Source organism: Salvia miltiorrhiza, chromosome 3 (genome assembly GCF_028751815.1).
Source record: "Salvia miltiorrhiza cultivar Shanhuang (shh) chromosome 3, IMPLAD_Smil_shh, whole genome shotgun sequence".
In the NCBI taxonomy this organism is placed as follows: Eukaryota; Viridiplantae; Streptophyta; class Magnoliopsida; order Lamiales; family Lamiaceae; genus Salvia; species Salvia miltiorrhiza.
Window position 1 is genome coordinate 32,275,215 of NC_080389.1, and position 14,053 is coordinate 32,289,267.

At 36.9% G+C, this 14,053-nt stretch overlaps 1 long non-coding RNA gene across 1 annotated transcript; it reads right to left on the reverse strand.

Annotated features, from left to right (window-relative positions):
• Positions 1–1,461: 1,461 nt before the first annotated feature.
• LOC131014105 (uncharacterized) lies at positions 1,462–6,764 on the reverse strand. The gene is made up of 2 exons (XR_009098049.1): positions 4,261–6,764; positions 1,462–2,485 (listed from the first exon to the last, which is right to left on the reverse strand). It is a non-coding gene; the product is annotated as an uncharacterized LOC131014105 (long non-coding RNA).
• Between the last annotated feature and the right edge of the window lie 7,289 nt (positions 6,765–14,053).

Consider the following 14,053-nt stretch of genomic DNA (forward strand, 5'->3'; position numbering starts at 1 on the left):
TAAATTGTCCACTGTTAAAACAAGGGGTAAGGATTTCCAACACAAACGGCTTAGGCTCGAATTCAGTGGATCTGGAAACATTTCTCAATAGCAATTAGTTCATCTCATATAGGAGTTCAAATGGATGCAGAGAAGTTCAAATACGACCAAGCGGGATAGGGACTCAATGAGTCTATTCTCATGATTACTCTAGCGATGATACGCGCGGTCCCGGTGAAAGTACCTCTATTACGAAGTACAATTGGTCAAAAGTATCTATGCATCCCATGAGGTCTCCATAATACGTTCGCCCTATTAGGGTCGTGTCTATAAATCGCGATGAAATCTCTAACTCTCGTCGTATTATCTCAACTATCTCTCTCTCTGCTTCTCTTCTTCATCTTCTTCTCAGTTTATTTCCTTCCGTTCCCTCATCTTCTCGGAGGTATACTACATAGGAAAGGAATTGTATAACTATCGATTTCGAAACTAGTCGTTCGTCAAAACAAAATACTAATTCTCTTTTTTCTCACTTCGCTTTTATATCTCATAAGTGATCTCAAAATTACAAGTTCTATTTTCTCATCTCAAATATACGTCTCAACTTGGTTCTATATATATCCTATAGAATTCTCATCTCAGTTCTCTATATCTCAACTCAATTCTATATTTCTCCTATAGAATTCTCATGGTTCTCGTCATCTCTATCGTTCATCTAACATCATGCATCAAATCATCAATCTCAAAATTCTAATGTGACACCAAACTCTCTAGTCATCAACGTCATCTCTATATGAAAGGGAAAAATTGCCTCTCTCTCAAGGTCTTCTACAAAAGCAAAGGGTCTCTGCACCAAACGCCCTATACTATAATGATGCTCTCGCTATGCAAGCACCATAGGGACTAAGCGTCATATAGGTTCTATACCATGCTTCTAGCTATGTACATCGGCTATGCATCACTATATATATACATATACTTCTCTAGATAGTCTTGGTCGTCATCTATCAATCTCCCATCTCGTCATCGTCATCGTCAACCTCCATATCCTCACTCGGCTCTGAATCCTGACCCTCGTACTCGTCGATCAGTCGGTAGGTGCTATCGTCGCTCGGCTCATCCTCGACGTTGGTGTCCACCATCGGACCATAAACTGGCACCTCATGAATAGGTACCCATGTCTCGACTCCGTCAGCAGTATCATGATGCTGCAATGGCTGGGTTCATCCGTAGCCGACCGTCATCTTTGGAGTCTCCCCATCCGGATCCTCCTCCTCGGGAAGTAGGGGCACAACAACTAGCTCCCCTCCCTGAGCTGGTCCCTCAGGCTCTCCATACGGCGGTGAAGGAGGCTCGCCATAAGCAATGTAACGGTGGCTCAGCATTGCGATGAAGCCACTAAGGTCTCCATACCCGATTTCCTCCAACCAGGTAGTATCCGTATACTGGGGTACTAATGTCACACCCCAATTCTTGAATGAATAAATATAATCGAGGTGCAACTAATTCATAGAAATAAACAAGGAACAACCTTGTAAAAACCCGAAATAGGATAGAAAGTCGGGCTATGCCCCTTTGGATCACAAGTTTTGTTTCATGCTTCTGACAACCGACATTCATTGGCATAAATTTAGTAGTGAAGAGTCTAAGCTCGGTCAGGTATATCATTTGAAATTTAACATGAAGATCTTAAGTTGGGAAAACAAAAGACTGATATGAGTAATTGCTACAGCGGAAGTCTAACATAGGAATTTATCGCTAGCCTCAGCTCCGTCCCGTCAGCACCGGCCAGCCAACCTGAAAACATTTGAAAGTATTTTTGGGCTAAGTACTAATGTACTTAGTGGGCATGCATTTTCTGAAACATTTCATATTTTAATAAAGACAGTTTATCCAATCATACTTGACATGACTTAGAAGGTTTTAAATTGAAAGAAGTACTTCTAAGCATGTTAAAACATTTTCTTTCATTTGTGCGCACATGTCACACTCCCTTTCTGTTACTCGCTGTGATCCCGGACCTCTAGCCACCGACGGATCCATTTCTCCCATTACACTTGCCCTGAGGACGTAACTCAGACAAGTTGAATTGACCTCGGGACGCTACCCAGGCAGGCCTTACATGATACATGCTCCGGAACACATCCAGCCAAGCACCCTTATAACGCCTCTTACATGAATTAGTGCCCGATGGAGATCAACCCACCGAAACAACTAACAAGTGTACACAATTCTCAAATAACGTGTTAGGCCATAAGAGAACCTCGATCGATCCATGAATTGCGAGCCTTAAACAGAGCAGAGTGCACATAAACATTTTATTGGATAAACAGTTTTCATTACATTAAATAAACAATTTGCAGTTCATTGAAACATTTAGAGCTTAATAACTCAATCATACTTTGTACATTTGGAAAGTAAGCCCACCTGGATAGGCAAAGCCTGAAGATCATACACATAAAAACCTGTCTTGGGAAAGCAGCGCTAATCCCCCCGGTCACAAAGCCTACAAGAAATTCTATTCTTAATAGGTCTCGTGAAGCTAACTTAATATCTTAGGGAAAATACTTAACATTCTATAATTCGTCACGCCGGGTTTCAAAATTTAATGAATAAATACTTGAAAACTAAATTTCTTGAGTTAAGGACACCAACAATATCCTTACTCGATTTTCTTTTAGTATTTTAGGGTTCTAGCATCCATAATTCGTTCCATTAAAGACAATCGAAAACCAACATAACCTCGTGACTAACCACATAATATCACGTAATCACGTAAACAATAAACAGAAAGAAATAAAATCCTCAAGTTTAGTATCATTAAAATCACAAGTTCATATGAACATAAAAGAAATCATGCACCATTTTTATAACATTCTATACATTTCATTTTTTTTTCATGTAAATAAATAAGAAATTCCATTATTCATTTATAAATAATAAAACATTTTAAAATCCATTGAGATGAAATAAAACATTTTAACCATTTAAAATCCATACTCAAAAAGCCTTGAAATATTATAAAAATGAGGGTTTAATCCCAAAATTTGTTTTCATTTTTAAAGTCCATCAATAAATTAAATAAAATAACGGACCTCATTTAAAATAAATAGTCCCAACCTTAAATATTAAAATTTAAATCAAGAGATTTAAATTCACTAAAATAATTTAGTGAAAATTCAAACACATAGGCAACACAATCACATAAGGCACATAAGAATCACAATCAAACATCATTAAAACATGCTCTGTTTTTACACTGGTTCAACTTTAAAATTTAATCTGTTCTGACTCTGACATCTCCTGGACTCGAGACTCATACCAAAAGAAAGATCTTCGAGTCTAGTTTCATATAAAAAAAAGTAGAGGCGAAAACTCCAAGTGGTTTGAGAGATATGGCGTTTTTACCACGATCTACCATTTCTGGCAGTTTTGTGCAACCGAAGGTTACAATTTTTGAAAAAATAGTAAACGTTGTCAAACTGGGCTAAACTTTGTTGGATATCTGTATAACACAATAAGGTTGATACCATAAAAAGTTGGAAAGCTAGATCACATAGGAAGCTACTGAAATGAATGAATCGTTCCCCTGTTCTCTGAAATTCTCGGTAATAATGTGCAGTTTAGGTTTTGCATTTTAAAGAAATATCAAACGAAATTGAAATAGCTTGAAAGTTTACCAGGGTACTCAAGACTCATGTAGAAACTTGTTATAAAATTTTCAAAGCTATTAGACATCGACAAACCATCGATCACAGTAGGTCAGTAGTCCTACGAAATTCTCCAATTTGTATTTAAAACTTATATATCTTAATAATATCTCTAACTTGAATATAACATCATAATTCTCAACAACAACTCATCCCAAAACTCATTTCATCACTTCTAATCATCAATCTAAACCATCACTTAACATCATAGCATGCTCAAGAACTCATATACCCACTCAAATCTTCAAATCAACATCATATAACAAAATCACATATAGAAACACATATATATCATCTTCTTCCTCAAACTAACATTTTTCATTTTTCACTTCTAACCTCAAGCTTCAATCTCATCCATCATTAATCATCTAGATCATCTCATAAACTAAAATCCATCATCATATAACTCAAGCCAAGTCAAGAAAATAAACAACAAAATTCGTAGGGTTTCAAGCTCCTAATTTTCGAAAGTTTCATAAAAATAAGTTGGGTGATTTCCTTGCTCAATCATGATCATATACTCACTCACATATCATTAATATGATCAAATAAATAATCTAAGATCACTTACTCAAGGATTTAAAAGGTGATCAAGACTTTGCTCCAACTTTGATCTTAGCTCTAGCTTCTTGAATTTGATGAGATATGATAGTATTTGATTGGATTGGATGGTGGATTATCTCATAGTAGTGTTTGATGAAGCTTCTCTAAGCTTTCTTCAATGGACATCAATGGAGGAAAAGAGAGTATAGAGAGAGAGAGGGGAGGCCGAGAATGAAGTGTGAGGAAGAAATGAAGTGTGCTTTGTCTTGCTAAGTGTAATATTGATAAGTGTAATATGGAATGTAGTGGTGGGGAGGTAGGAGTAGTGGTGGGAGAGTAGGTGGATGTGGAAGAGTAGGTGGAGAAATTAGGTAGAGAAATTAGGTGAATAAATAAAATATAATAAAATAAAGTCTTCCGGGTTGTATTATGAAAACTGTAATAATCGTTCAGGGTACGCTTAAATAAATAGCTCGTGAAAATACTTGAATGCTAAATTAAATAAATATGCAATGCATAAAAATTTAATAACTAAATTTACAAATGTTTTTGTAAATCATTTTTGTTGGAATTAAAATAAATTTATTTCAAATTCTCCGGCGTAAATCATCATAATCTAAGTTCAAAATGAATTCTAAACTTAATATAATTGGGCGGGGTGTTACATTCCTCCCTCCTTATAAAAATTTCGTCCTCGAAATTGCACATCTGGGTCATCTAGTTTGAATACTAGACTTTCACTATTAGTGCACCTACATAACTTGATGCTTATCACATTTTCTAATCGTGAGAATGCTACGTCTCATGTCTCGAGAACTGTTGACAAACGAACTCATTCTAATCATACTATGCTTATCGTGATCAAAGAAGATCTTATTGGGACAACTATATAGTACGAGTTTATACATTGGGATGACTAAATTGACAATCACCGAGATCATAGTCATGTGGGCTGGCCAGACCCAGCACGGCGAATCTCTCAGTTAAATGGAAGCTTCGCCCCCAATCATGTCAACTTCTTATCTCTTATGAAGCTCTAAGTCAACTTCTAACTTAAAGCACTTACTTCTAAGTACTTCAATCATAAATCATTGGTACCATATAAATCCATTCTATGCCGTTCTAGCGGTGCTATCACGACTAACATTTTTAAGACATTCTTGGGTGGTTCTCAAACAATTTGTAAAGGAACTCATCATTCTAATCATATAGGCAGTGAACCTAAAATGATAACATAAAGCTTTCTCATCAGTCATTCATACATACATACATACATACATATATTTGCTTTCTTTGAAATTTTGAGTCATATGGACATTAAATGTCCCTTTCATGAAAAACTTTGCTTATGCCGGAAAGATTCAAGGAATCTAACTCGACCATACATACATACATACATTAATTCGTTAAGGGCTCGGGTTGTCCCAAACACGAAATACATTCATTGAGTCGTTATGGGTTCGGGTAGTCCCAAACACGACAAAAAGCATTCACATAGCATCGTAAACATAAGGCGCACATTTTCTTGAAAACTTTCATAGCATCTGAAATACATATATGTATATTTTTGAAACTATTATCGTACCTTAGTTGCGGCAGTGTGACGGCGAGCTGAGGTTTACTGACATTCTCAGAAGTCTAGAGGTACTATTCTAGACTCGACATTTAAAAGCTTATGGTTATCAGAAACATGAAAGGAAACTCATGCTCTGATACCATTCTGTCACACCCCAATTCTTGAATGAATAAATATAATCGAGGTGCAACTAATTCATAGAAATAAACAAGGAACAACCTTGTAAAAACCCGAAATAGGATAGAAAGTCGGGCTATGCCCCTTTGGATCACAAGTTTTGTTTCATGCTTCTGACAACCGACATTCATTGGCATAAATTTAGTAGTGAAGAGTCTAAGCTCGGTCAGGTATATCATTTGAAATTTAACATGAAGATCTTAAGTTGGGAAAACAAAAGACTGATATGAGTAATTGCTACAGCGGAAGTCTAACATAGGAATTTATCGCTAGCCTCAGCTCCGTCCCGTCAGCACCGGCCAGCCAACCTGAAAACATTTGAAAGTATTTTTGGGCTAAGTACTAATGTACTTAGTGGGCATGCATTTTCTGAAACATTTCATATTTTAATAAAGACAGTTTATCCAATCATACTTGACATGACTTAGAAGGTTTTAAATTGAAAGAAGTACTTCTAAGCATGTTAAAACATTTTCTTTCATTTGTGCGCACATGTCACACTCCCTTTCTGTTACTCGCTGTGATCCCGGACCTCTAGCCACCGACGGATCCATTTCTCCCATTACACTTGCCCTGAGGACGTAACTCAGACAAGTTGAATTGACCTCGGGACGCTACCCAGGCAGGCCTTACATGATACATGCTCCGGAACACATCCAGCCAAGCACCCTTATAACGCCTCTTACATGAATTAGTGCCCGATGGAGATCAACCCACCGAAACAACTAACAAGTGTACACAATTCTCAAATAACGTGTTAGGCCATAAGAGAACCTCGATCGATCCTTGAATTGCGAGCCTTAAACAGAGCAGAGTGCACATAAACATTTTATTGGATAAACAGTTTTCATTACATTAAATAAACAATTTGCAGTTCATTGAAACATTTAGAGCTTAATAACTCAATCATACTTTGTACATTTGGAAAGTAAGCCCACCTGGATAGGCAAAGCCTGAAGATCATACACATAAAAACCTGTCTTGGGAAAGCAGCGCTAATCCCCCCGGTCACAAAGCCTACAAGAAATTCTATTCTTAATAGGTCTCGTGAAGCTAACTTAATATCCTAGGGAAAATACTTAACATTCTATAATTCGTCACGCCGGGTTTCAAAATTTAATGAATAAATACTTGAAAACTAAATTTCTTGAGTTAAGGACACCAACAATATCCTTACTCGATTTTCTTTTAGTATTTTAGGGTTCTAGCATCCATAATTCGTTCCATTAAAGACAATCGAAAACCAACATAACCTCGTGACTAACCACATAATATCACGTAATCACGTAAACAATAAACAGAAAGAAATAAAATCCTCAAGTTTAGTATCATTAAAATCACAAGTTCATATGAACATAAAAGAAATCATGCACCATTTTTATAACATTCTATACATTTCATTTTTTTTTTCATGTAAATAAATAAGAAATTCCATTATTCATTTATAAATAATAAAACATTTTAAAATCCATTGAGATGAAATAAAACATTTTAACCATTTAAAATCCATACTCAAAAAGCCTTGAAATATTATAAAAATGAGGGTTTAATCCCAAAATTTGTTTTCATTTTTAAAGTCCATCAATAAATTAAATAAAATAACGGACCTCATTTAAAATAAATAGTCCCAACCTTAAATATTAAAATTTAAATCAAGAGATTTAAATTCACTAAAATAATTTAGTGAAAATTCAAACACATAGGCAACACAATCACATAAGGCACATAAGAATCACAATCAAACATCATTAAAACATGCTCTGTTTTTACACTGGTTCAACTTTAAAATTTAATCTGTTCTGACTCTGACATCTCCTGGACTCGAGACTCATACCAAAAGAAAGATCTTCGAGTCTAGTTTCATATAAAAAAAAGTAGAGGCGAAAACTCCAAGTGGTTTGAGAGATATGGCGTTTTTACCACGATCTACCATTTCTGGCAGTTTTGTGCAACCGAAGGTTACAATTTTTGAAAAAATAGTAAACGTTGTCAAACTGGGCTAAACTTTGTTGGATATCTGTATAACACAATAAGGTTGATACCATAAAAAGTTGGAAAGCTAGATCACATAGGAAGCTACTGAAATGAATGAATCGTTCCCCTGTTCTCTGAAATTCTCGGTAATAATGTGCAGTTTAGGTTTTGCATTTTAAAGAAATATCAAACGAAATTGAAATAGCTTGAAATTTTACCAGGGTACTCAAGACTCATGTAGAAACTTGTTATAAAATTTTCAAAGCTATTAGACATCGACAAACCATCGATCACAGTAGGTCAGTAGTCCTACGAAATTCTCCAATTTGTATTTAAAACTTATATATCTTAATAATATCTCTAACTTGAATATAACATCATAATTCTCAACAACAACTCATCCCAAAACTCATTTCATCACTTCTAATCATCAATCTAAACCATCACTTAACATCATAGCATGCTCAAGAACTCATATACCCACTCAAATCTTCAAATCAACATCATATAACAAAATCACATATAGAAACACATATATATCATCTTCTTCCTCAAACTAACATTTTTCATTTTTCACTTCTAACCTCAAGCTTCAATCTCATCCATCATTAATCATCTAGATCATCTCATAAACTAAAATCCATCATCATATAACTCAAGCCAAGTCAAGAAAATAAACAACAAAATTCGTAGGGTTTCAAGCTCCTAATTTTCGAAAGTTTCATAAAAATAAGTTGGGTGATTTCCTTGCTCAATCATGATCATATACTCACTCACATATCATTAATATGATCAAATAAATAATCTAAGATCACTTACTGAAGGATTTAAAAGGTGATCAAGACTTTGCTCCAACTTTGATCTTAGCTCTAGCTTCTTGAATTTGATGAGATATGATAGTATTTGATTGGATTGGATGGTGGATTATCTCATAGTAGTGTTTGATGAAGCTTCTCTAAGCTTTCTTCAATGGACATCAATGGAGGAAAAGAGAGTATAGAGAGAGAGAGGGGAGGCCGAGAATGAAGTGTGAGGAAGAAATGAAGTGTGCTTTGTCTTGCTAAGTGTAATATTGATAAGTGTAATATGGAATGTAGTGGTGGGGAGGTAGGAGTAGTGGTGGGAGAGTAGGTGGATGTGGAAGAGTAGGTGGAGAAATTAGGTAGAGAAATTAGGTGAATAAATAAAATATAATAAAATAAAGTCTTCCGGGTTGTATTATGAAAACTGTAATAATCGTTCAGGGTACGCTTAAATAAATAGCTCGTGAAAATACTTGAATGCTAAATTAAATAAATATGCAATGCATAAAAATTTAATAACTAAATTTACAAATGTTTTTGTAAATCATTTTTGTTGGAATTAAAAAAAATTTATTTCAAATTCTCCGGCGTAAATCATCATAATCTAAGTTCAAAATGAATTCTAAACTTAATATAATTGGGCGGGGTGTTACAACTAACGATAACGCTCAGTCTCGCCACGAAGGTGGCAGTAGTGGAATCAAAAGCGTAATGGCCTCTGCGCCATCGATCTCGTAGGGAAATAGCCCTCCTCCATCATCGGTGATAGTGTGCCAAAAGTTCACCCAAGGTGTCATCCTCGTCCGGGATATACTCCCTGAACCATCGCTGTCTCAATATGGCTCTGCATCTCATCCTTGTTTGGTACGGTGGGGCATCGGCTATACTAGCCTCAACATCTCTCCTCATCTTCCACATCAACTTCCTCTATCTCAGAATTCATCATCTCAAACAATTCCATCATCAAAACAATACATAACTCATTAGTGCATCAAACTCAGTTCTCATCAGAAAAGCGATAAGAAACAACATCAACCTCTTACCTCGTTAAGCCGGAGGAGATGGGGTGCTGGGGTTTCGTTTCCAAAAAGACTCTCTCTCAAACTAGTCTAAGAATTCAAATTAGACTAGTACTCAATCTAAAAAGAGTAGAAACAATCAAAGGTTTAACTCAATCAAGCAATTAACTCAGAGCAGACGACCCGCTCTGATACCACTCTGTCGCAGCCCGAATCCCAAACGCTAGTGATAGCGGGGTATGAGTATCGATACGACTAATATAAATGAATAACGAACAATAGATCTAAACTGAACATCGGGCGGAAGCTTACATCAAAACATACTAAGGCAAAGCATTATAACTCGGCTCAAAGGTATATACGTCGACATCGTTATAACTTCTTGAATATTAGGAATTTCAAGAAGAAAAGCAAAGCAAGTACAACTTATTTTCCATAAGGAAGTATAATATCAAGAGTCTCACAGCAAAGGCGTAACAATTATATGTATGAAGACATATAACCGCGAGTATATTGCTAGATTAGAAAGGAATAAGACATCATCTCACTACGGTTTTATTAACATCAGAAGGAAAGCAAAGTACATCGTCCTTAAGACTCTAACCTCAGAAGGAAAGCAAAGAACTTCATCAATGAAACCATCCCCGCCAGCACCAGTCCAATCTCGCTCCATTGCTTAGCCTGCACATTTAGAAATATATGCAGGGCGTGAGTAATAATACTCAGTGGGCAAACGCCGGAAAAACATCAAAGGCGCTCTTAGAGCTATATGTTTGACACTTGCCACATCTCAGCAATACACAGAAATACGTCAGCATAAATGAATCTGTGCATGCAGTTTTAATAACCATATTATCATAAAGAACGATAGCGCTATCAAAATACTCATTATGTATGTACCACGTCTACAACTCATCATTATTATCGGTACTGACAAGTAGGCCTCCCTCTCAAGTACCGTGACCGGCTGACCCGAAGACGGCTCACAGTCACCTCTGTGTACACAACCCCGCTTGTGGCAGGATCCGAATTCGTCTCATCAGTAGAGGGTAACATACAAACTCAACATCAAAAATTGGCAAGTCAAACAATTCTTAAACATCATTTATCTCAATCATTTGATAAACTCATAAATATCATCATCAATCATTTTAAAAGCTCACACGATAAACGTATACTCAAAATATTGCCCACCTGGAGTCCTTCGCTTACGCTCGGATAGGAAAAGGTGACTTACTTCTTCGTCTCGCTCGGGTCTTCATAAATCATCAACATCATCACGAAGGTTCATGTGATAAAACAAACCTTAGTTAGAACTCATCACTAAAATTCAATCTCGTCTCAACAATAACTTCTCACTCAATGTCTATTTACCCAGTAAAACTAAATCCCTAGGCATACTCGACTTCTAAGGATTCACACGTCTTACTCTCGATTTAACTCTCAACTCGGACCATACTCATAGCAAACAAGCACATAGGCATGTAAAACACATAAGCATACAACTCACTCATAAACATAACACAATCAAGCAAACATATGCTGACTCGAAGACCAGAGCAGAGAAATGCTCGGTGGTCGGAGTGGAAAAACTCAACAGAGCGGAGCAGAGCAGCTCGGCATGACAGCGGAGAAATACTCGCCAGGGCAGAGGAATCATGAACTCTCTAGCATAGCAGCAGAGAAATGCCAGAGGAATGTCGAGCTCTCTGTCGCCAGAGGAATCAAACATCAGAGAAATCAAACATCAGAGGAATCGATCGTCAGAGGAATCGATCGTCAGAGGAATGAACTCGCTGGCAGAGCAGCGGAGAAATGAATCATCTGGCATGCCAGCGGGGAAAGGACTTCTCTGGCACACCAGTGGGGAAACGAACTCGGTAGAGCAGAACAAGGCTCAAGGCAGAACAGTGCCATCAAGAGCAACTCGAAAACTCATCAACTTTTTCATTCTCAAAAATCATCAAACACTCACAAACATCAACAATTACTATCACTTAACATCATAGCCAAATCAACAACTCATCTAAACTCTACATTCATCAAACATCACGTTAATCCTTTCATATACTCATGCTCATCATCAAATCGTCATTCAAGACATAACCTCAGGGTTTTTCCCAAATTCTCATATCAAACTAAATTTTGTAAAAACTTATATCTCAAGACTCAGTTTTGCAAAACACATCTTATTCACCTCAAATCATCACATATAACATATTTCTCACCCCAAATTTAATAAAAGAACCAGAAAGATTTTCAAAGGGCATGAACCCTAATTTTTGAAAATGACGAAAAAGGTGGAGGGGGAGTTTCTCATGCGTCAATCATCCTTCTATGCACATATATCACATAATAAAGTCTAGATCCAAAAGATTAAAACACTTACTCAAGTAGTTTTCGAGAAAAGGAAAATCTTCTCTCTATTCTTCAAGCATTAAACTCCACTAATCTTCCTGAATCAAGAGTAGAAAGTGTTTAAGGACTAGATTTAGTGGAGGATTTCATCATAGTTGCGTCTTTTAGAAGCTCGAGCTTGGTCTCCAATGGAGGAGAGAAAGAATGTAGTGAGGGAGAGAGAAGAAGTTGAAGGGCCGAAAAAGATGAGAATGACGGAGAGAGAGAGAAACTCTTCGGTTTTAACAATATTATTATTCTTTAAGATAAGAAGCATTAAATGCTCAAATAGTATCTTGTCTCCCCCTTAGCAGCAAGTCTCACCGCCAATTATCCACATGTGGGAAAAGAGATTATAAAAAAATTTGTAGTGAGTGTGGGAATGTGTGCGGTGGTAATTTAAATCATATACTACCACAATTACTCAAATACAGTGCACACGTATCAAATAAATCAAAAAACGTCAAACAAATAGCTCACAAGGCTATCACATTAAAACAGATCATCACTCGTCATTAATCTAATCGTCATTCTAGCTTAATCTTCTTTATAGTGACTTTCAATCACTACCTCGACTCTATCTCTCGTCTTTCATCTCATCTCAAAATTTAATCAATGTCTCCATCTCAACTCTAACATCATTCTCAATTCTATCAACATCTCTATTTTACTCATATCTCGAATCTCATCACTCTAATTCCATCATTGGTTTGTCCACCCATAACTCATAATCTCGCATCTCAATATTCTCAATAGTGTTAAAACACTATCTCCTAACATAAGGAAAAGTACGGGGTGTTACAATCGCATTCTTTTATCTCCATTCCGTGTGTGGATACATTAGAACTGAACATAGAACTTGCTCCACAAAATCTAAAGGTAACCACTCCCATAGGCAGAACTACTACGGTTTCACATGTGTGTCCTAACTTAGAATTTGAGTTAGGATCAATCAAGCTTAAGGCTAGAAACCTGAGGGTAATGCCTATGTGGCATTTGGACATTATATTGGGAATGGATTGGTTAGAGAAAAACCATGCGACGATACAATGCAAGGAGAGACGAATATCATTTCAACCTCCCGGCCAAGAGTCTACTTCTTTTATTGGCATTGAGAGAAAATGGAAAAAGACGCCAATCATCTCAGCGCTGCGAGCCAAAAAGCTTTTGGAAAGAAATGATACAACTGCTTACGTTGTATACTTAAATCAAAATGAGGAATCTAAGGCAAACATAGACGACGTGTCAGTCGTGCGGGAGTACCAAGAAGTTTTTCCTGAAGCTTTGCCAGGATTACCACACGATCGACAACTCGAGTTTACGATCGACCTTGAGCTCGGAGCCGCACCGATATCAAAAGCACCTTATAGAATGGCACCGACAGAGTTACAGGAGTTGAAGCTGCAACTGCAAGAATTATTGGACATGGGTTTCATTCGACCCAATGTTTCCCCGTGGGGAGCACCAGTTCTTTTTGTCAAGAAAAAAAATGGCAGCTTGAGGTTATGCATCGATTATCGTGAGCTGAATAAGGTGACGCTGAAGAACAAGTATCCGTTGCCCCAGATTGATGACCTGTTCGACCAACTCCAGGGAGCGAACACTTTTTCGAAGATTAATTTAAGATCGGGATACCATCAAATGAAGATACGGTCAGAGGATATTCCGAAAATGGCATTTCGTACAAGATATGGACACTATGAGTTTATAGTGATGCCTTTTGGACTAACGAATGCCCCTGCTGTGTTCATGGACCTCATGAACCGAGTTTTCCACGAATAATTAGATAAGTTCGTGGTAGTCTTCATCGATGATATTTTGATTTACTCGAGAAGTAAACAGGAACATGAAGAACATCTAAGGATCGTGTTAGAG